The sequence below is a fragment of the Macaca fascicularis genome, chromosome 5, assembly GCF_037993035.2.
Source record: "Macaca fascicularis isolate 582-1 chromosome 5, T2T-MFA8v1.1".
NCBI classification, from domain to species: Eukaryota; Metazoa; Chordata; class Mammalia; order Primates; family Cercopithecidae; genus Macaca; species Macaca fascicularis.
The window spans coordinates 51,931,653-51,954,863 of NC_088379.1; the positions used below are offsets into that span (position 1 = coordinate 51,931,653).

At 39.4% G+C, this 23,211-nt stretch overlaps 1 protein-coding gene across 3 annotated transcripts in view; it reads left to right on the forward strand.

Annotated features, from left to right (window-relative positions):
• The window catches only part of RASGEF1B (RasGEF domain family member 1B), a 613,701-nt gene that overhangs the window by 121,061 nt on the left and 469,429 nt on the right, over positions 1–23,211 (forward strand). The gene's annotated exons all lie outside the window — the stretch shown is intronic.

Here is a 23,211-nt window from a genome sequence, read left to right on the forward strand (position 1 = left end):
ATATTTGTGTAGAGAAGATGATCATACCCACTAGGGTAGTATATGTTAAGGAGAAAATGAGATAATATATGTGAAAACACTTATATCCCACTACCTGGTGTAAAAGAGCCTTTTAATAATTTTGAGGTTCTATATTTTATTGATAGTTTAGAAATTCAAACAATTGAAAACTTGAAATTTCAAAATATTAATTTTCAAACGCACATGAATACACGCATACACACTTAAATTATGTTAATTCCTGGCGATACATAGGACAAGTTCAGAGAAGTTCATGTTTAACTTTAGAGAGGTTCATATTTACATATTCTTCCAGTGTAGAAGTTTACACTGATGGGAGTACTTGCCTAGCCTTTCAGAATAATGGACACAGTAACTCAGAACACCTTTCTTGATGCCAATTGTCAGAGAAAAAAACACTGCAAAAATTCAGAGCATCTAAGAGGTGCTGAAGAGGATTAAAAGAAGCAACATATGTGGAAGCACTAAGCCCATGCCTGTGTCAACAGTCGCTGTTTTTGTTAAAGAAACATTATGTTGGTCAGGAAGATGGACAGACCCAGGTTCCCACCCAGCTCCAATACTTACCACATAAAAAGAGCTAACATTGATATGGCAAGCCCTATGCTCCAGGTACAATACTAGCATTTTACGATGAACTCATTTAATAGTCTCAGTGACCTAATGAGGTAGGTGTTCTTGTTTCTCAGGGCTTGTCAGAAGAATACCACACCAATTATTGGAAAAGGGAATATAACTGGTTAATCGGTTGTCATGTTTTAACAAGGTAATGAAAAGGGTAAAAAGAAGGGTTGAAAGAGAGCTGTAAGGTATCAGGTAGGTAGCAGGCAATTCCAGGGAGCAGCTGCCATCTCCAGGGCTGAGGGAGCAAAGTAAAGAGCTGGGATTACTAACACCTCCTAGACACTTGGAAGGGCCCCACAGAGCTGAAATTCAGACCTCTGAGGAGGGGGCAGGTGCCAGTGTCCCTGAGGGGCACATAATGAGGCTGATTCTGGAAAAACTGCAAACTGACTCAGTGACTCTGTAGCAGGGAAAAGAGGATGGTATTGCCGAAGCGAACTTCATAGGAAGTGCAAAGGAAGGCGCAAGTTCTATGTTCCTCCTCCGGCTCTGCCCCTCTTGCTAGCGCCCCTACTGTCAGATGTTACAAGAAGCAGCTGACTCAGCAGAAATATGGTTCTCAGAGTTCCAGCCCCAAGCATCACAAAGCAGATTATAGAAAGGTGGGCTTGGAGATGAGCGATGATAATTTAGTAACTGGCACAATCATTAGCTCCATTTTTCAGATGAAGAAACCAAGGTACAAATATATTAAGCTATGTTTGTCCAGACACACACAGCTAGGAAGAGGCAGAGGCAGAATTTAAACCTAGTCAGTCTGGATCCAAAAGTTTATGCTTTTAACCCCTTAAACAAGTGACTATGGACAGAAATACTTTTCTGAGTCCTTTTTAAAATGGAGATAATACTTCTTAATGTGTAGGGATGTCGTAAGGGTTAAACAAAACAATATAAGATATGTGCCGATCATACTTCTTGGCACATAGTAGGTTCTCAGTAAATACTAATTCTTGCTAAATATATTTTTCTTGTTTTAAGTATGAGAAGTTCATTTTGCCTTGGTGACTTTATGTGTAGTTTTAAAAGTATCTATATTGCATTTGCCCTGGAGTGGTTCCATTGCCAGTGAGTTGTTTATTTAATTGATTATTATTTCTCCAACTTTACGTATTTTAAAGTTTTCTGTGTTGGAAAGTAAACAGCAGAGAAAAGTTCATCCTGGAGCTTGATCAGCGGAGGCTTTATTGAGGATGTCCTTAAAAACTGAAAATTTATCAGGGCCTATGTCAGAGCACAGAACTGATCTTTCACTTCAGATTTTAAGCAGTGGGAGAAATCATTAAACTTATTCAATCTTTATTTAATGCAACAATTATTTATTGGTGGCTAATTATACTGAATGCTGTGCTGGCCATCAAGGGTTATATAAACACTGATAGATGGACCCGGCTTTCAAGTCTGTTTCTTACAATTTAGTAGTGAGTATGATGCAACATCTCAGCTGCACATTCTCCCTCACTCTTTTTCATCTTGGCAGGTGTGTTATGTGTGTGTGTCTTGCTACATAGATGTAATGCTATCTTGTGGGTAAAATATCTATTAGGCCTACTACCGAGTTGACCTGTGTCCAAGGGAGATTAATGGGTGTAGGGAGGTATGAGGGGAGGGCAGCTGCCTCTCCTGAAGGACAGTCATTCATTAACTGGGGAAGAGACAAGTGTCAAACTAGACACAGGGAATTAATGGGAAAGGCTGAGAGGCCAGGCACACTGGAAAGCTCTTGGGTCCCTGGTGGTAGGTGGTAAGAAGTTTGCATGCAGGGATGTGAGAGTTAAAGGGTCCAGGCTGGATGCCATGATGCTTAATGGGCTTTTTTGCTCTAACGTGGTTGATAGCTTGGGAGACAGGGTCTAGGACAGCCAAGACCTTAGAGTCCTGGTAGTAGGTAACTGTGATAAGATCAGGAACCTCTTTTATATAAGTCAACCTTCTTAAAAATGGTTTATTCCCCCTCTCTGTTTACTTTCTTTTGTTTAAAAGTGCCAACTGCCTGAGTAGCACTAAATGAACTAAGGGAAGAGCTTTGTGTGGTACTTCAGTCAGAACATTAAGGGGAAGCTGGCCTTAGAGGCCAGCAAGTTCTAGTGTTGATGTCCAAGATCCTCATGAGCAAATTCCAAGGCCATAGTCATGTGGTCAAGATCTTGTAGTTTTTTCTGGAAATTCTGGAAAAATGAAAAAGGTTAGGTTTCATGGAGATATATTTTGTAGGACACGGAAATACCCAAAACCTGTCCTTGATCCCTGTGGCTCAAGAGAATCAGAGGAAAGTAAATGAATACAGGACCAAAACTTGCACATGAATATTGTTTCCCTAATGTAGAACTTCAGTGAACTGTGCTGAGAGAAATAGAAGACTTTTGTCTCCATTCCATAAAATCTACTCACTGCTCCCTAAGTATCTTTTCAAGAGTAATAACAATAGTAAAATAGTATGCAGTCAATGCTCTGGTTGCTTTACAAACATTCAGTGGCTGTATTGTTTTCATTAAAATTTTTTTTTCAGATTATACTTCATTTTTAAGAGCAGTTTTAGGTTCACAGCAAAATTGAGTGGAAGGTACACAGATTTCCTGAATACCCTCTGCCCCTTACCATGCATAGCCTCCTGCATTGTCAATATCTCCCACCAGAGTGATACATTTATTACAACTGATGGGCCTGCATGGACACATCATTATCACTCAAAGACCTTACCTTACATTAAGATTCATTCTTGATGTGTTAGGTCATTCTTGTGTTGCTATGAAGAAATACCTGAGACTGGATAATTTATAAAGAAAAAGGGTTTAATTGGCTCATGGTTTTGCAGGCTGTACAAGCATGGTGCTGGCTTCTGCTTGACTTCTGGGGAGGTCTTAGGGAGCTTGGCAGAAGGCGAAGTGGATCAGGCATGTCACATGGTGACAGCAGGAGCAAGAGAGAGCAAGGGGGAAGGTGTCACACACTTTTCAACAGCTAGTTCTTGTGAGAACTCACTATCACGAGAACAGTACGAATGTGATGGGGCTTAACCATTCATGAGAAATCTGGCCTCATGATTCAGTAGCCTCCCACCAGGCCCCACCTCCAACATTGGGGATTACAATTCAACATGGGATTTAAAGGGGACAACATCCAATCTATATAACTTGGTACATTACACTATATGGGTTTTGACAAGTGCATAATGAATGAAGTGTATCATTACAGTATTATATAGAATAGTTTCATTGTCCTCAAAATCCTCTGTACTCTGCCTTTCATCCCTTTCTCCCCCGACGACTGACAACCACTGATCTTTTCAGTCTTCATAGTTTGCTTTTCCCAGAATGTCACATAGTTGGAATGATACAGTATGTAGCTTTCTCAGATTGCCTTCTTTCACTTAGTAATAATGCATTGAAGTTTCTTCCATGTCTTTTCATGGCTTGATAGCTCTGAACCTTTCAGCACTGAATAATATTTCATTGTCCGGATGTACCACAGTTTATCCATTCGTTCACTGAAGGACATCTTGGTTGCTTTCAAGTTTTGGCAATTATGAACAAAGCTGCTATAAGCATTCCTATTGGATGGACATAAGTTTTCAACCCTTTTTTGGTAAATACCAAGGAGTGTGATTGCTGGCTTCTATGGTAAGAGTATGTTTAGTTTTGTAAGAAACTGCCAAACTGTCTTTTGTATTCTCATCAGCAATGAAAGTTCTTATGATTCCACATCCTTGCTAGCATTTGGTGTTATCAGTGTTCTAGATTTTGGTCATTTTGATAGGCATATTGTGGTATCTAATTGTTTTAATTTGCATTTGCCTGATAACGTGATATCTTTTCATATGATTATTTGCCATATGTATATCTTTTTTGGTGAGGTGTCAACTAAAGTCTTTGGACAATTTTTTAATCTGGTTGTTTTCTTTCTCATTGTGGAGCTTTGAGAGTTCTTTGTGTATTTTGGATAATAGTTCTTTATCAAATATTTCTTTTGCAGATATTTTCTTTCCTGTCTGTGGCTTGTCTTTGGATTCTTTTGACAGTGTCTTTTACAGAGGAGAAAATTTTAATTTTAATAGTCCAGCTTATCAATTTTTTCTTTCATGGACCATGACTTCAGTGTTTTCATTCCATTTTTTTTTTCAGAAAGAAAATTGATTTACTAAAGCCTGTAGTTAATAGAGTGTTTTAAATATCCTCAGTCCCCCAGCCAAACATTTCACCATGCCATGGTGTTCTGTGAATTTGAGTTTACTATATCCTTTTTCCTATCAAACAATCTTCTCAGATCAGATAAATAAACTCACAGTAAGTTACACTTGATTTATATGAATTCAAGTCTAATATCTCTTAAGGGTATTTGCATTTTAATAGGTAGCAGAAGGGTACATGTTAGCAAGTAGGGTACATGTTTTGGTTGGTAGAAAGACCTCATCTTTGCTCTTAAAATTACATTGTTTACCTTCAAGATTAATTCAGCAGGAAACATTAATTGGTTAGATGACCTAGGGTCACAATGCATGTCATTGGTAGACAGCCAGTACTCCAGTTTGGAGCACTGAGGCTGGCACTTTTGTATTCAGTCCTTGATCTTCCTCCAACCCCCATTTCCCATGAACCTCCTCACTTATGAGTGTAGTGTCCCTCATTCCCACTCAACCACAAACTCTCCTCCAAACAGAAGTTGTATTTTGTTAATATTTGTAATTTTCCCAACTTCATTCTCTTTTGCATCTAGTGTCTGAGAGTTTCATAAATATTGATAAGAACACCCTGTGCCCCCACTTTACAGGAGAGCAAACCATGCCATGAACAGTGGTGGTGCCTAATGTTAGTCTCAGGCCCCTGGAGAAGTAGCTTTTAATTTTTCTCGCTAAAGACTAAAAAAGGCTCTTGAACATTTCTTGTGTTATTCTTGTTTTCTCATTCGATTCTGATGCTCCATTAGCAGTGTTCTTTTGCCCTTCTAAGCTCTCCACTCAGTCTCCCCTCCCTTGCCCTCATTCGAAACCTCCTTCACTTTCAGCATCCCGCACCAGAGTGGTACATTTGTTATTATCAATGTAGTTATGTTGATGCTTCTTTATCACCCAGAGTCCATAGTAGTTTACATTTGGGTTCGCCCTTGGTGACTATTCTATGGGTTTTGATAAAGGTATAATGACATGTATGTATCCAATATTGTAGTATCGAACAGAATAGTTTCACTGCCTGAAATACTCTTGTGCTCTGCTTACTAATCCCCCCGATTCCTGACAACCACTGATCTTTCTAGTGTCTCCATTTTTTTTTTCCTTTGAGATGGAGTCTTGCTCTATCACTCAGGCTGGAGTGCAGTGGCATGATTCTGGCTCACCGCAACCTCCACTTCCCGGGTTCAAGCGATTCTCCTGCTCAGCCTCCTGAGTAGCTGGCATTATAGGCGCCTGCCACCACGCCTGTCTAATTTGTGTATTTTTAATAGAGGCAGGGTTTCACCACGATGGCCAGGCTGGTCTCGAATTCCAGACCTCAAATGATCCGCCTGCCTCGGCCTCCCAAAATGCTGACATCACAGGTTTGAGCCAGCGCACCCAGCTCTCTCCATTGTTTGGTCTGTTCCAGAATATCACATAGTTGGAATAATGCGGTGTGTAGCCTTTTCAGGTTGGCATCTTTTGTTTAGTAATATGCATTTAAATTTCCTCCATGTAGTTTCATGGTTTGATGGCTCATTTGTTTTTAGCACTGAATAATGTTCTGTTTTCTGGATGTATCATGTTTATTTATTCATTTACCTGCTGAAGGACATCTCGGTGTCTTTCAAGTTTTGGCAGTTATGAATAAAGCTGCTATAAACATCTATGTGCAGGTTTTTGTGTGGATGTGTTTTCAACTCATTTGGGTAAAATGAAGGAACACAGTTACTGAATCAATTTTTATTTATCTTTTTTTCCCAAAAATGACTCAGAGCCTTTGCTCCATTTCCCTCAAGTATCTGCTCCAATTTTTGTGTTTCCTCCCTTGTGCTTCCTTGGTTTTGGCCATGTGTTTTCTGCACTAGGTCTCCAGAGTCCCCAAGAATGATCTACGTCCCCTTGGAGGAATGTCAGAAAGAGTGAGATGCTCTCTAACAGTAATGCAGGGAAGGTTTTTTTTTTTTAAATTTTTTGAGGCAGAGTCTTGCTCTGTTGCCAGGCTGGAGTGCAGTGGTGTGATCTCGGCTCACTACACCCTCCGCCTCCTGGATTCAAGTGATTGTCCTGCCTCAGCTTCCTGAGTAGCTGGGACTACAGGTGCCCCCCACCATGCCCAGCTAAATTTATTTTTATTTTTATTTTTAGTAGAGACAGAGTTTCACCAATGTTGGCCAGGATGGTCTTGATCTCTTGACCTCGTGATCCACCCACCTCGGCCTCCTAAAGTGTTGGGATTACAGGCGTGAGCCACTGCACCTGGCCCATGCAGGAAGTTTTTAATGTAGCAACTAGACTTGGACAAGTCAAGAAGAAGAAACCAGAGGATGAGTTTACAGCACCCAAGAATTAAATTCCAGTCCTGCCATGCAGTTCTTACTGGGCCTTTTATATCACTATGAGGGTCCGAACACTGAATCTACCTTGAGGGAAAATAAAAGTCACTGCTTTCTGGTAGTGACAATTACCCTTGAAGATCCTGACAGGAGATGGAAAGGGAATCAGGCTCCCAAGAGTAGAGCGTGTATTATCTTTAATCCAATGTTATCTTTCTATGGCCTGTGAAAGTTGCCAGTGGCTTTTTGGAAGATGCTGCCTAATAAAAGTGACAAAACAAGCAAGCTGAATTTAAAAGTTAGAGATCCTCTCTACAGACTCACAACAATAGGGATTTTAGGAGAGTCTATTATTTCTATTTTTCTTTTCCAGAAAAAATGCTGAATTAACATTTTAATATTTTGGTTAATTAAAAAGTACTAATTAACTTTTAGATAGAGGGAATTGTTTGGGACAAGTATTATTCAAGTGATCAAAGGCTACGTGTTAGACACACTGACACTAACTTTTATAGTCATCTCTTCTCTGAATTTTATCCATAAAAAGACCCAGAAGGACAAACTTGGCATTTTAGCAATGTAGGTCAAATTCTATCACTATGAGCTCCAGGGGACAGGCTCTCCAGTGCTTTTACTCTTCTTGAACTTCTGTTCTATTGAATAGCGTTTGGAGAATATGAACCTGGGTCTGAGGCTTTGAGAGTATATCATGGATTGTATAAAAAATTTGTTTTTAATTGACAGATAATAATTGTATATATTTATGGGGTCCAATGTGCCATAGATTTTTTTTAATGTGATGGCATTTGTTAAATGGGAATTGAAGTCATTTCACTTTTTATCTTATCCTTTTTCTCTTCCCTTGCCTTGGTGGAGAGCAACCTAAGTCTTACCAAGGTCTGTACTCCCCCCATATCCCACTGGCTCTGGTCAAGGGTCTCCTTCATTCCCATCTTCTCTCCCTTAATTTCCAAATATCCTGAGACATCCCAAAGATAGACTGTGTGTTCAGATTTGCTTAAGTTACAGTCAAGCATCTCAAACTCGGAAGACTGGGCTTCAGGAATGGTGTAGGCCAGTGACTTTAGGAGCCCTCTTCAGCAAACAGCAGGTGTATTCTTGTAAATTGTGTGGGAAGTAAGGCCCAAGCTGGATTGCTCAAAGCATTCACCTTGTATTTCTGTAGCAAAGGAAAAATAATAGTGTCTCAGAGTACAGCTCATCTTGTTAAATATTAAACTTGGTCCATTCCCAGTTCCCCTTTGGTTTCCTAAGTTTCAGTAGGTTTATTCAAGCTCATCCTCTAGAGTGCATTTCTAGCCTGTGAGTTAAACCCAGTGTTTCAGAATGACGATCACTCTCAGAGGTGGGGCCTAGGTGAGGTTTTGCTGGGAAATGTTGGAAAGGAGCTGTAAAGTCACCCAGATGTGATGTAATTTCTTCCCTTCTTGAAGGGACTACCAACTGGAAAACTCATGGCACAACTCAGAAAAGCTGGTCAGACTGTTATGAGGTCAACATTTTGGTTTTGTGTCTCTAGGTAGCCTTTATTTTAGGTTAACTAAAACAAAAGTTTTCATAAGTAAATTAAAATCTTCAATTCTTCAGAAATGCTCAAGGTAAGATTTAAGAAATAAAGAATGAAAATCCATCTCAATTCTCCCACTTCTTATAACAAATATCATTCTCTGTGCAGAGATTAGAAAATCAGGCCAGGTGCGATGGCTCACATTTGTAATCCTAGCACTTTAGGTGTCCAAGGTGGTAAGATTGCTTGAGGCCAGGAGTTTGAGATTAGCCTGGGCAACACAGCAAGACCCCATTTCTACAACAAAATTTAAAAAATTAGTTAGCCATGGTGGCCCACCTATAGTCCTAACTACTTGAGAGGCCGAAGTGGGAGGATTGCTTGAGCCCAAGAGTTAGAGGTTACAGTAAGCTATGATCATGCCACTGCACTCTAGCCTAGCTGACAGACTGAGACCCTACCTCAAAAAAAATTCACAATTCAATTATGTTTTATTTTGCCCATTTGAGTGATTTTAAAAAATACTGAGCCAATATTTTTAAATGTGAGTGTTTTCACATAGATACTTGGCTTTCTGACTTGTTTTGAAAAATTGGAGTATCTGGAAAGTTAGTGTGGATTTCCAAATGCCAATGATCAACCATGGGGAAGGCCTCTGCCCACTCTAAACAGGGCAAGGCACCTGCAGTTAATCACAGTCCTCACCTTTCCCTGTTGTATTCCTGATACTCTTCAGCTCATGCCTCTTACTGCCTTCCTGGCCCCTACTAGCACTGAAGTCTTTGACTTCTAATCTGTGGGATATTATGCTACTATTTTCTTGAGGAGTTTGAAGTCCTTACATTTTAGCGGAGCTCAACCCTGGGCTGTCTTGCAAACACGTTCTATTTAGCGAATTCATTAATTACAGTTCAGAGTTTCTTTGAAACATGTTAGGCTCCAAAAAATTAATTTGAACAAATATTCTTTGTTTTAAACTTCTTTTCTTGCAATGCATTATGACATTTATACTTTTTAATAAATGATAATTCCGTTTCATACAATCTTTTTTTCCTATGAGCCCCTAGACTTACAGAATGACAGTTCTACATCCTATTTAAGCTAAGAATCATTTTCTATTAAAATGAAATTAAGGATAGGTGTTAACATATGAATATGCTGGCTTCCTACATAATTACATTGGTCCAAGTTCATATATTATTCGAAACATGAATCTTTCAGGCCAAAAAATATTCTCAAACATCAATACCCAATCCTGAAACAACCAATGTAGGGATTAAATAGGAGGGAGAAATATTAATATATTCACAAAAGGAAGAAGGAACAAGGAAAATCTGAACTTTAAAATGCAAATGGTAGGATGCTGGGGGGCTACTGCCTGTACTGATGGGTTCAGAACCTCCAGAACCATGACCAGGTGCAGGTCTAAGGTAAGCTGAGTGAGGCAGGCACAGAATTTAAGAGGGTGCCAACAATCTTAGTTATCACCACAAATAATTTATTAATAAATTCTATTATTTCCCATCCTCCCCATTTTACAGCTGAAAAAAACTGAGGTTGAAAGATATTGAGTAAGTTGTCCAAGGTAACAGCTAATAATTGACAGAACCAGGATCCAAGCAGCTTGACTCCAGAACCTACCCGTGTCCATTTACTATAAAGTCTAGTACTGCTTGGCTGACTCAGCCCACAGTTAGATCGTCATGCTCATTGGATGCCAACATGACTGCACTATCCCGATGGTCCCTACGAGGTTCATGACCTCAGCGCAGCCATACATAAACTGGCTCTGGGGAGCTGAATTAATTCAGTGGGAAGATGTGGCCTGTTGGTTTTCTTGTACTTCACGCCTTCTGTTCAGTGCAGTGTTAGGGAGGAGAGGGAGGAGAAGGATACGGGAGAGAAGGAACGAGAGAGAATCAGGAAATACATAGACACAGAGAGAGACCGGAGTCTAAAGACCAAAACAATGAACAGACAACCTGTGGTTGGTGGAGGCAAGAGCAATGGGGAAGGGACTGTTTCACCATAAAGTGTGAGCCCAGAATGGAGGGCATGGGGGCACCCTGCAGCTGAAGAGAATTCACATAACTCATCCTAGAGCTGTATTGAAATGACCTTCCAGGCTCTGGGAGTATGTCTGTGGCCACTCAAACTTGTTTTCTGGCTTCCTTGCTGTGTGTTTCTTCTCTCGTCCTTCCCTAATCATCCATTTTGAATTTAAAAATATTATTTTAAATTGACAGTCCATATATTAATAGAAATAGCCTAAGGTGTTTACTGCAACCCAGAAGAGCCCAGTGGGCCCCATCCCTGCTTTCAGGACTCTCTCTTCCCTATCTGAGGTGTCCTGTCCTCCTGTCTTTTCACTGACCTCCCCCTTTTCCCTGGCCCCTGCCTCGCTAGCCATCATTATACTAATATAAGAGCCTTTATCAGCGGAGCCATGTTTTTCCTTTATGATGCTTCATGAAATGGTAAAGAGCCCAGTTGTCTGGTGCTCCCGCAGCTGGGAGTACTTCATTATCTGTCAGTTTCTCCATGCCTTCAGGGCCTGAAGCAGAGAGTGAGGAGGAGAGGGCTGGCCAAGAAGGGGGCAGTGTCTGAGAGGGACGGCATGCAGAGCTAAGAAGGAAGTTCTGTTACATTTGCAGTACAGAGGAAGCATGTCTGTCTACTTTACAGGCATATTTCCTGTAGAACACTTCCCTTCAATTTCAGACTTACTGTTACTGCCATAACCAGATTTAAAATATATTTGCTAGATTTTCTAGCACCACTTAGCTCACTAAAAATAATATTTAGCTCTCTAACTCAGTGATTCTCAGTCCTGTCACACTCAACAACCCATTTGGCAGTAAATATTTAACATTTTGTAATGATGACTCTTTTATTACTTGTATGGATAATATAACCTATTTACGAATAATTTATTTTATTTATTTATTTATTTATTTATTTATTATTATTATACTTTAAGTTCTAGGGTACATGTGCATAATGTGCAGGTTTGTTACATATGTATACTTGTGCCATGTTGGTGTGCTGCACCCATCAACTTGTCAGCACCCATCAACTCGTCATTTACATCAGGTGTAACACCCAATGCAATCCCTCCCCACTCCCCATAATGGGCCCTGGTGTGTGATTTTCCCCTTCCCGAGTCCAAGTGATCTCATTGTTCAGTTCCCACCTATGAGTGAGAACATGCGGTGTTTGGTTTTCTGTTCTTGTGATAGTTTGCTGAGAATGATGGTTTCCAGCTGCATCCATGTCCCTACAAAGGACCCAAACTCATCCTTTTTTATGGCTGCATAGTATTCCATGGTGTATATGTGCCACATTTTGTTAATCCAGTCTGTCACTGATGGACATTTGGGTTGATTCCAAGTCTTTGCTATTGTGAATAGTGCCACAGTGAACATACGTGTGCATGTGTCTTTATAGCAGCATGATTTATAATCCTTTGGGTATATACCCAGTAATGGGATGGCTGGGTCATATGGTACTTCTAGTTCTAGATCCTTGAGGAATCACCATACTGTTTTCCATAATGGTTGAACTAGTTTACAATCCCACCAACAGTGTAAAAGTGTTCCTCTTTCTCCACATCCTCTCCAGCACCTGTTGTTTCCTGACTTTTTAATAATCGCCATTCTAACTGGTGTGAGATGATATCTCATTGTGGTTTTGATTTGCATTTCTCTGATGGCCAGTGATGACGAGCATTGTTTCATGTGTCTGTTGGCTGTATGCATGTCTTCTTTTCAGAAATGTCTGTTCATATCCTTTATGAATAATTTTTAAAATTCTCTTAACAGTACAAGAAAAAATAAGAGGAAATTAAATAAGTAAATATCAATTATTGGTCAGGAGTCTACCAGAAAAATAAAAGACTGTCAGGGATTCTTACCTTTTTTAGCTGGGACTGTGAATAATGCAGTCTGATAAGGTGTTTTATTATTAGCTACTCAGAGCAATATGAATGGTTAATATATGAGTACCGCTATATTCCATGATGTGGTTGCCCAAAAGGGTGACTGTGGTACACAGAATAATGGTTTCTCCAAAAATGTCCATGTCCCAAACATTGGAACCTGTGAATACATTGCCTTACATGGCAAAAGGTACTTTTCAGATATGATTAAGTTAAGGATCTTCAGATAGGGAGGTTATACTGCATTGTCTCGTGGGCTAAATGTAATCACAAGGGTCCTCGTAAGAGAGAGGCAAGAGTGTTAAGAGTCAGAGAAGGAAATACAGCAACAGAAACAGAGGCTAGAGTGATCCAGGGCCATGAGCCAGTGAATGCTGGCAGCCACTAGAAGCTAGAAAAGGCAAGAGAAGGGGTTATCCTTAAAACTTCCTGAAGGACCACAGCCCAATGGGTCACTTTAGACTTCTGATCTCTAAAAGTATAAGACAATAAATTTGTGCTGTTTGAAGCCCCTACCTTTGTGGTAATTTCTTAACGGCAACAAAAGGATGCGAATACAGCTATCAACTCTTGGAAAATTCCAAACTATCACAGTACAGTCTTTATAAAATTTGTATGATAGCTTGCTTCCTGGAAAATTCATTATGTATTCAAAGTGTGCAAAAATACTTCGTAATTATATGTAAAACTGAGCTTGATTCTAGACTCAAATAATTATTACCAGGGTTTTCCTTCTGTTGCCTATCAAGTCTTCTGTTTTCTCACCCTTATGTTCTCTCTCTTCTCTGCTCTCACCCACTTGCAGTTTTTGGTTTATATTTCATGCCAAGCCATTTAGCTTCCATCTTCTTTTGAAGTCTTCTTGCAGACAATGGCCTTGTGGCTTTGCCTTGCCTTTGCAGAGCCGCCCTTTAAGATGTTTTCCACAAACATGGTTCCTTCCCCAAGGATGCCAGCTGCTAAAATTCTTGTATGAGGAAGTTGTTCTTCCTTCAGCCTAAAATGACCTTCAGCTCCCAGTTCCTGAGTTTGACTGATGCCCAGTGGTCCTTCAAAACTCATCTCAAGTGCTGTAACTTCCAAGTAGCATCTTTCACTTCCACTTCATGGGTAGGTCCTCCTCTTGGGTTTTCATTGATATCTACACTTACATAGGTTTTATCTTTTACCTACTTTGTTTTTTCTGTGTGCAAACACTATGCTAAGCACTTTAGATATATTTTGTCATTTATCTTCTATATCAATCCTGTGAGTTATTATTTATCCTCATTTTATAATGAAGAAACTGAGACCCAAAGAATAAATACTTAAAATTTATAGATTAAAAAATAAAGGATTCTTGTACTTAGAATCCTTGATGTTTATAAAAGATTAAGTTTCAAAGGGTTACCTTTAAAAGGATTAGATGTTTACAATTTTTTACCCATTAGTTATTATTTGTTATGTTTGTATGTACATAGAGAAAAGTTTTCAGACTATGCCCCAAACTCTTCAGGTTGCCTGAGTTTATTTTATGCCTTTGTGTCATTTGAACTTTTTAAAATGGTTAATTGATGGGGTCCTTATTTGGCCTTCAAGTATAAAATTTAAAGAAAAAATTAAAGGTTTTAATGGTATTTTAAATATTTTCTAGGCCAATTCTTTGCTTTTATGTTTTAAAATATAGTTTTTCATGTGTAGTAACAAATTTCATTCATTCACATACTGATTTGCTCCATGCTTACTTGAGTGTCACTATGAACCAGGTTCAGTTCTAGGCATGGAATATGATAGTGAATAAGAAAGATGAGGGCTTTGCCCCTGTGGATCTCATATTCCAGTGGGGAATGTGTTCAACACTCTAGCAGGTAGCCATAGTATTATGAAGAGAAAGAAAGCAAGGTAAGGGCTAGAAAATGGTGGGGGATTCTCTGCTACATAGCCGAAGGAGGTCTCTCCGGGGGTCTGGTATGTGAGCATGGGCCTGGGTAGAATCAGTGAGAAAGCCATGTAAACATCTGGTGAAGTGTGTTGCAGAGTGTCGTTTGTTATTTGTATGCAATAATTTGGGTTTTATTTTGAAGTCAGAGTTACTCATATCGAAGGTATCTGTTGAGCATGTCCTGGGGGCTTGGTGGGTGGCGATGCGGTAGATAACAGGGAAATATGAGACATGACCTTGGCCACCTTGTTTACAATCTTGATGCGAATTGAGAAAAAATATGCATGTAAAAATATAGAATAGTAAAACATTATGGAATTATGTGACACTAAATTATATGACACAGATTCTAGGTTTTGAGGGACCCCTTTGGGTCTTTCACCTTTTAGAAGTAAAAGTCTAATTTTGTTAGAGTCAAACATTTTGAAGGACAAGGCAGTAGAACTAAGGTAAGAAGGTGAGAAAGGTTCTTGAATGGAACTTTAGTTCTCACTCCTGTAGGGATCACTTCCTCTTAGGATGCTACTTAGGGAGCTTGTGAAGTATGATTCTGGCTGGAGATAGGAATCTCTATTGGAAACCAGACAGTTGATTTACAGTATATGGCATCCGCAGAATTGGTAGGTTTCCTTGGACTCAGACTCTTGTGTCACTGAAGTATGGTGGGAAGGGCAGCAAATATGTTATTTTTCTTGCTTCGCTTCCCCATGGCCCATGGGAGCCAATTTAGACTTAAAATAAAATTAAGACTATGCATTTTCTAGCACCAGACTTAGCTCATTTGGGAATGTCAATAAATGATTTGTGACTAGAACATGAATATGCTAACAGTATTTGTGCTAGTGGGATTATGACAGTTTCTGTATTTTTCAAGTTTTCTGCTTTCCACATATCCTGATTGTTCATAACACAGTTTCTAATTATACTTCAGTTTCTGATTATATTACCTACGAAATAAAAACAGGTAAAAATGAATAATTTGAAAAAGCATTAGGTTCATTATGCTAATGAGTACATTTCCAGTTTTCACAATAGACTTTTCTCTACTAAATTTAATATTTTGCTTCAAAGATTGATGCTTGAATCAACTCTCTTTTATTTTAATGAGGAGTATCATTGCAAGCATTAATTATAATATGTAGTGTTCACACTATGATTTTCACCCAAACATGTAGAAACATATTTTTAAAATCAGTAATCCCTTAAATAAACCTACCATAGCAGATACACAGCAAATATTTATATTTTTAAAGAAGGGCTTAGAGGTTAACTGACAAGAAAAAGAACATATTGACAAAAAAAAAACTGGATAAGTTTTTCTTTCGCCTGATAGGAAATACACTTTTTTGAAAAGCTGCCTAGACTGTTCCTCAAACTGATCCTAATGATGCTAGTGAGGTTTCCTGAAATACATGTAAGTGCTGCTACAAACCTGAGTAGGAAGGCTTTCCCTGCGGTTTTGATTTATAATTTCATTAGCTGCAAAATCAAAGACGAGACTCTCCCTTGTTTTGTTCTCTGGTGTTGGAATTCCAGGCAATGAGCTCTACGTGTGTGCTGCTTCTCAGATGGGGGCCTTTTATTGTTTCTAATGCTCTTTCTTGCAATTGCACCATGGCAATGTGCTAATCCTGGTCCTGTTTGCCTGCACATGCCTGCCTTGCCTTTCCTTTGCTCTGCCCCCTGTAACAGTAGGATCAAACCTTGCAGGTTAGACTGATTCTCACGCTCCTTCTTGTCAGTTGATTTCTGGCAGGAATCAACCAATGGAAGGTTCTGGAAGGTTGAGGGTAGGTGAAGCCAGGGCCCCCAGCTTCCTCTAGGTGATCCAAATGTCTGCCACCTGCCTTTATGCTGTACCTTGGGGAGGTGGGTAGTGGCTTTCTGCTGCTGCTAATCTCTGGGCTCCCTCACTTTCCTGTTTGGCTCTCAGCAGCTCTCCCATTGCCTGTGCCACCAATTCTCTGTTGTTAAAGTCTCTGTTTTAGATTTAAAGTGGTTTTTGATTTCCCACTTGGACCTTGGCTGATACAGGTATCATTTCCCAGGGATACTTGCTAACAGAATGAACTGTGGTTTTCATGAGAATTTTTGGAAAGTTACAGTTTATAAAATTTACCTCATTTTTAGGCCTGAAAGAAGAGAATAATATGGGAAAACTTAGAAGGTAATAATGATATCATTTTGTAGGCAGCTATTTCTGAGATGATGAATTATTTTACATGCTGCTATAAAATGAGATATTAATTTCATAGACCTTTGAGTTTCTTTAATATACACTTTAGATTTATAACATTTTTGTAATTAGCAAATGATCTAATGTGAAATAAAATGATCCCACTACAGTATATTAATTGAAATACTTAAAAGCTTATATATAACAGCATAACATCATTGTCCTTATTTGAGACAGACGTAACTACAAGATAGGCTGAGAAGTAAGTTTACATGATTTTTCTGAGATAGAGGAAAAATGTATATCCTGGATCAGTTACCAGCATTGATAAGAAAGGGACTAGCAACTAGCATCTTCCTCATTTCCTTAGCCACACAACATTCTGCAGTGGGAAAGCCACTGGACTTGGAATCATAAAACATAGTTCTTATCCTAGGTTAGGTTTGATGGAGACAGGGATGTGCAAGTCATTTATTGAGGAAAGGACTTGTAAGAAAGTGAGGGAATATGATGGGGAGGGAACCAAGATAAGCAAAGATGTGTTTCAACTGAAGTCTAGTCTCAGCCTGATTGCACAGGAAACTTTGGGGCTTGAATGTCACCAAAGTGGCTGGGCTTTGGTACCCCTGTATCAGTCAGTCATTCACTGTGGGAGGCCCCTAGGGTAAATGTATATAATCTCCCAAGCTTTAACATGGAGGGCAATTCTCTGGAGAAAGGTGCAGCTATAAGCTGTTAGCAGCAACACCCACAAGTTGCTGAGAGATGGATAAACCGACCTAATAAAGGAGAGATGTGTGAGACAGTCACAGCATCTGCTGTAGATACCAAGAAACATAGTGTCGTGTCTCTATCGCTTACAAAGTTTTTGGTACCAGACAGATACATAACCCCTCCAAGCCTCAGGTTCCTTATCTGTTTAAAAAATAAAAAAGTCAGGGAGTTGGTAATAAGAACTACTTTGACTATCACTCACAAATGTGCTTTGAAGCTGGAGACTATTATCCTAAGTGAATTAAAGTAGAAACAAGATGAAATACTTCATATTCTCACTTTTAAGTGGGAACTAAACATTGGGTACTCATGGACATGAAGATGGGAACAATAGACACTGGGGGCTGGTAGAAGGGAGAAGAGGAGGAGGACAGGGGACAAGGACTAAAAACTACCTATTGGTACTATTCTCACTGCCTGGGTGATGGGAACCCAGGTGGTGACCTCAAACCTCAGCATCATGCAATATACCCATGTAACAAACCTTCCCACGTACTCACTGAATCTAAAGTAGCATAGGAAATGGATATATAAGCAGTGAACTATATTTTGTAATTGATGGTTTTAATGTAGAGCGTACAAAAACAAGAGTAATTAATCCTGCCAAGAGAAATCGGAAAAGGTTTCATATAGGAGGTGGTATTTGGGTTGACCATTAAAAGATGAATATGAATTTTCAAAGTGGACATTGGTAGACAGAAGGCATGCTCAGTAGAAAAAACAACTTCAGCAAAGGTACACAGACGTGAAATCACCTGGAATGATGAGCTAATGCCAGGTGCTTTAGTGACTAATGCAAAGGGTGTGTTGTGGGGTGAGGTGGGGATAATTAGATGGGGTAGAATGTGTGGAGAAAGGTTGAACCAGCCCAGATGGCAATGCCCTGTATTAGATTCTAAGGAATCAGAGCAGACAGACATCTCTAACATAGACGTATATGTGTAGACCATGTAGTCAGCATATTGGAAACATTAAACTGAGGTGTGACTGTTGACAAGGCAGTATTGGAGTGAATATCTTGCTGGAATTAGAAGGAGCCTTACCTGCCATTTTCAAATGTGTTTCACATGCAGTCTTGCAGTGCAAGTTAACGTGGTCTAAAAGTCAGAGTTGTTCTGATGGAATCATTGAGGGTAAAGGGTAAGAAGGGGCCTGTAGGGTGGGGGCCCAGAGACCGATCTGAGTGTCCCTTTCCTCTTTTTGTTTACCAGGTGAAAAAACAAAAAGTCACATGAGATGTGTATGATTTACCTTAGGCTAGAACACGAATCTGTGAAAGTGTTGGAAAACCTTCCACCTTACGTTTATGTTCTTTATATATCTAAATATTATGGACAAAATCTCAAATAACGTGTGAAATTTTGTTTCACGAAATGTTGAGTTGTAATAGAGTCCAGTCAATGTTGGCTGTTATTATTACTATTTTACCCATTAACCAAAGCACTCAAGTATATATAGGAAGCAGGTATGGGAAGGGTGAGGAAGAGAGAGAGAGTGAGAATGTGCTGAATCCCTTCTTGGATCCGGGGTTGGTAAGGGAAATGGGAGTCCTGTGTCTGGACTGATGATGGGACAGCTGTCCGAAGTTGTCTCCTGCAGGCTGCAGTCTCTCCTTTTGTAATCATTCCGCAGTCTCAACATCAGTCTTGGCATGAGGTGGTGGAGGCAAGTTGTAAAATGTTCTATGTCCAAGTTGCTCTGAGCTCTTATCTTCTGCCCCATGGTGACACATATCTTCTTAATTTGATCCCTAAATGAGGTATCTCAGTTGGATGAGAGGAGCAGAGTGCAGAGGGAAGGGGAGCAGAGGAAACATATCCATGAGTGGGGGGCAGCAGGACACAGGGCCTGCTAGAATTACCTGTGGGGTTTTTTTTCAAGCTGCTCACCTCTCTTCTTCCACTAGAAGAGTGGACATTATACCCCCCTTGGGTAAGGGGAGGTGACTGGTGAGCCTCTGAGCAATGGAGAGTGCTCTATTCCTTAGCCATGTTGGGGAGAAAAGTAGTTCAGAACCCCTGATTTAACCTTTGCTTCTTTTTTGTCCTTCTGATACATTCTTGGGAGAATCCTTTCTAACTTCATGTTAGCCATGACACCTAGCAAATTGCTAGCTCTCGGTATTTTTTTATTACAGCCCTTAGCATGTATAATTAATCCTAATGATAGTATGACAAAAATGATAACCATCACTGCTGAAAGTTTTACAGTCATATGGTAGATAGTTCTGGACAAATTGTAACATTTCTTTCCTGATTTAGCAATGGGGAATGGAATAAGAGGAAGGAGATCTCATATGTGTTTTCTGTGATCCTCTGTCTTAAAGACATTCTGTATTCAGAGTCACTTCTAAACACCTAGAGTCATGAGTGAATAATAATGATATAAAAAAGAAAGATGGCTGCAAAGAGCTTTGCATTTTGGTAATTTGTAGGTAAAAGGATAGGTGAGGGGGGGAATTAATAATTTATAACTAAATCTTTTAAATGAAATAAGCTTAGTACAAATCCATAGCTTAGTTCCAATGGAGAGGGTTTTAAAAAATTTCTCCAGTACAGTTTAGACATATTTAAGTAGCAGATAAGAAATGGTACAAAGTTAACTGTATTGTAATTTTATCCCTTTTTTAACTTAAATTTAAAAATTTATCACATAGAGGCATGCACATGGTTGTAAAAGTCAAAAAGTACTAAAAGACATATATACAAAAGTAGCACTCACCTTCTCCCCTGCCCCAACTCAAGGCCATTCTCCAACAGTAGTGAACTGCTTACAGCTCTTTTCTTGTTCTATGACTTCCTTTATTGTGAAGTTGGAATCTTTAGTTTCATACCCTATCCCCTCACCTCCTGTATCCTTTAAATATAGTTATTTTTATAATATTTGGTTACATCCATATTCATGGGTTTTTTTTTGTTTTTACTAGATAAATGTTATTTATTGCTGAGCCAAATAGTAGGCTGTGATTACATAGCTTTATTTTATAACTTTCTGTTTTTCCTGGATTTAATAATTGCCTTGTTCATTTTTTAAATCTGCTTCACTGCCTTCAAATTTCTGGCCCAACTCTTCCCATGCCCTACAACAGCTTTGTCAAATGTCTTAAATTTTTTCTCATAATAAAACCTGTCAAATAATCTATCATATCCATTTTTTTGAGACATCTGTACCCTTCAGCTATTCTCTTTCACCCTAGATTGGGTTCTCCTGGGGCCTGTTACAGAACTGGCCTTTGTCTAATTCACTTTGCTTCTCTCTCTTGTGTCTGGGATGCCATTTTATTTTATTTTATTTTATTTTATTTTATTTTATTTTATTTTATTTTATTTTATTTTATGTATTCATCCTTCTGTAGCTTCCTGAGAAGTCATGGGAGGTAAATGCTCTGAGACTTCAGTGTTTGAAAAAGAGTATTTATTCTACCTTTATACCTGATTAATAGTTTGGCTAAATTGAGAATCCTTGGTTGCAAATAATTTTCTCTCAGAATTTTGGAGACATGTCTACACTGACTTCTAGCTTGTAATGTTGCTTTCAAGAAGATGGATGTTTTTCTTATTCCAGATCCTTTGCCTATGACCTGTTTTTCCTTGCTGGAAACCTTTAAGATCTCTTTATCTCTGATAATCTTGAATTTCACAATGCTATCCTCAGTATGGGTTACATTTCATTCATTTGCTGTGTCTTTTAAGCCAGAAATTCATGTCTTTCAGTTCTGTAAATGTCCTTGGTTTGTTTATTTCAGAATTTCTCCATCGATGATTTCTCTGTTCTCTCTTTCTGGAACTCCTGATGGTTAGACTGAACCTCTAACTTTCCTAAGTTTGCTGCCCTATTTTCTATCTCTTTGTCATTTTGTTCTACTTTCTGGGTGAATTCCTTGACCTAATCTTACTGCCTTTTTACTGTTTCCTATTTTTAAATTTTAGTGCTATTTTAAAAACTATATCTAAAATAACTTTATTAAAATTTTTTTATAGCATCGTGTTTTAATTTCATGGATGTAAGTTTTAAAAAAATTACTTTTGAACTACCTACTTTTTTCCTTTCCCAGTAGATGTGCTAATACATCCTCCAGGCAGGAGGGGACTGGTGCGAAGAGTGTGTCTATCCCTAGGCCTGTTGGGGAGAAAAGTGTCAGAACTCCTGAGACTGCTGATTAGAGTGTCTTTGAAGTTTTCTTTTCTTCCTGCATTGTATCTGTTTCTTGTGAGTTTCTTTCATTTTCTCAATTACTGATTCGCTTGTCTCACTTTAATATTGCAGACTTTCCCCGTGTGCCTGGAATCCTTGGCTGTCTATTCATATTCAAGAGAAAATCTTTGGAAAGCTGAGGGGAAGTTTTGTGTCAATTCATTGGACTTTTCAACTTGTGGGCTTCACCGTAGGGCCATTAGGATGACATGGCTTTTTCAGCAGGGACCTTCAAATATCAGAATCTATAGTATTTTGGCTGAAGGTGGTTCAGTTTTGCTAGAGAAGGTTCCTCCAATCATCTGGGGGTTCATTCTGTGCAGTCTGCCGACTTTCATTTCATCTCCCTGTTTTCACTCGTATGTCTCACCTCCACTTGACCTTCTGCCTCTTGTGGCTGATTCTGGATCCATACCTCCTCCAGCTGGGCTAAGGAAGCAGTAGCCAGACCCAGCCTCTTCCCACCTTCAGAGGCACTTGTGCTCGCTGCTGTCTGGATTCTGTGGGCATTTCCAATTCACTTCTCATCAGTGCCTCCCTTTGGAAGCACTTAGCTGTGTCCTGGCTCCTCTCTGGTGAGCCATCTACTTCCCTATTGCTTTCTGCCATCTTATGATTTAGTTCACAGTTAAAACTGTCTCCAAAATGGATGAAGGTTGACTTTCTATTTCTGATTCTTATTTCCTTAAGTGTTTGGGTGATGTTTAAGATGAGAGAGGTTGGGCTGGGTTCAGTAGCTCTTGCCTGAAGTTCCAGCACTTTGGGGAACCCAGGCAGGAGGATCGCTGGAGCCCAGAAGTTTGAGGCCAACTTGGGCACCATAGCGAGATCCTTTCTCCACAAAAAATTTAAAAATTAACTGGGTGTGATGGTATGCACCTGTCATCCCGGTTACTCAGGAGGCTGAGGTGGGAGGATCGCTTGCACCTAGAAGATCGAGGCTATGGAGAGCCATGATCGTGCCACTCTACTGCAACCTGGGCAACAGAGCAAGACTCTGTCTTGAAATGACATGAAATGAAATGAGAGATAGTGGAAGTATCTACTGTCTTGAAACTGAAAATCTGGTATCTGAAACTGAAAATCACTTTAATTATAATGGGAAATAATTGGTGGTGACTAAGTAAATTGCTGTGTAGAAAGACATTTTTTTCCTATTAAATTTTGTATCTGCTGATAGCTGTTATACCAATCTGATGAAAATATGCCTTTTTCTTAAATTTGTGAGGACAGGTGGGAAACAACGGAAGCGACTGATCATGGCTGAAAATCACATTGCAGCCTATTTTCCCCCATCATTGATAGACTGGGGATTTCTTCCCTTATTTGCGTACAAATTTATACTTTCAGATCGCATCAAGGTTAGAATACAATGGAAGGTTGTAGTGAATTTTCCAAGTGATCTGTAGTACTCTGAATTTTTGCACAAAAATCCCAAGTACAATCTCGACCTGTGGAAAGAGTGCTCGGTATTCTGGTGTCATGTAAACTGGCACATCGTTGTTAAAAGCCACAGAGGGAATAGGAGAAAGAGTCAAACGGCAGGATTATAA